Here is a 1,598-nt window from a genome sequence, read left to right as displayed (position 1 = left end):
AAAGAGTAGCAGTAACAATAACTGATGAGAAAAATAGAAAACACATGTAAGTAAAAAGCAAAAACTGCTTTCCTCCTAAGACTAATTAGATACCAGTAATTATTTTGAATTATTTTAACACTTCAATTAAATGGCAGATTGTCAAATTGAAAAATGAAGAGACACAATAAACAAATATACAAATAATTTCAAAGAAAATGGATATACAAATAGTTTCAAGGAAGATGGATGGGAAAAGATACATTGTGCAAGAATTAATCATAAGAAAATTGGAGTGATTAAAATCAGGCAAAGTAGACTTTTAAGACAAAGGAATATTAACAAGCCTAAAAAGCATTTCATAATGATCAGGGAAAGGGAAAAATCTGTATCAGTAAGAGATAACAATTATGGCTATGCACCTAGCAGTAGAACTTTTAAAATGCACGGCAAAAACTGAAATTAAAGGGAGTGTCTACTGAAGAAAAACAACTTAAAAGTTGTGAGTTGTTTTATTTGGGGACCTTACTGAGGACTATAGCCCGAGAGCTTCTCATATAGCTCTGAGGAACTCCTCCAAAGAGGTGAGGGTGGAGCCAGAACACATAGGAGTTTTTGCTGAAAAGAACATGTAGTCAAACTGAAAGATTACTGCTGATCACAAAAACTTCAAGCTAATGGTTTTAGTGCTTTTCTGTGTATGGGAAGATGCAAGAGTCGGCTCACAAGTCATTCCTTAGATATGCATCTTAACTACCTAGGGCCAGTATCCAGATCACAGAATCTTAACTGTTTTTTTCCATCCTGAATTCCCCTCAGGGTATGCCTTCCTGGTGGTGGGGAGAGGGGGTGTGCGGTGGCTGAGGGCAGGCAACATTCTTTTTCCACAGGAGAAATAGATAATACTCACAGTAACAGTTTGATATTTTAACACCTCTCAAGAATTGATATATTTCACAAATCTGTAAGAAAAGAAGATCTGAATGACAATATCAACTACCTTGACCTAACTGACATTTGTGGGACATTTACACTGAACAGTTTTTCCAATGCATGTGAAACTTTTACCAAGACAGACCACACGATGGTGGTCTCAGTGAATTTCAGATGACTGAAACCTTGATCACAAGGAATTATATCAGAAGGCAATACAGTACAATATCTAGAACATAATATTTGAAAATTAAATACACTTCTAAATAACAAATCACAAAGGAAAACTAGAAAAAAAATTGAACTAAATGACAAAATACAAAAAAAAATGGGTTGGATGCAGATAAAGCAGTGCTTAGAGGAAAATTAGCTTGAAGAAGCTAATTACTGGAAGAAGCTAGAAAAAGATGAGCAATTAAACCCAAGTAAGTTGTTGAAGGAAAGAAGTCAAAACAAGAGCAGAACTCAATAAAATAAAAAAGACAAGCAATGGAGAAATTTTACCAAAGCCAAAATTTTGTTGTTTGAAAAGTTAATAGAATTTGATAAACACTTAGCAAGACTAATCAAGAAAAAGGAGGTTACAAATTACCAATGCCAAGAATGAAAGATGGAATATCACTATAGATACTGCAGACCTTTGAAAGGATGATAAAGACTTATGAACAACTTAAGCCAGTAAGTAT

This window comes from Lipotes vexillifer, unplaced genomic scaffold, assembly GCF_000442215.2.
Source record: "Lipotes vexillifer unplaced genomic scaffold, Lipotes_vexillifer_v1.1 scaffold437, whole genome shotgun sequence".
Lineage (NCBI taxonomy): Eukaryota > Metazoa > Chordata > Mammalia > Artiodactyla > Lipotidae > Lipotes > Lipotes vexillifer.
This window is presented reverse-complemented; position numbering follows the sequence as displayed.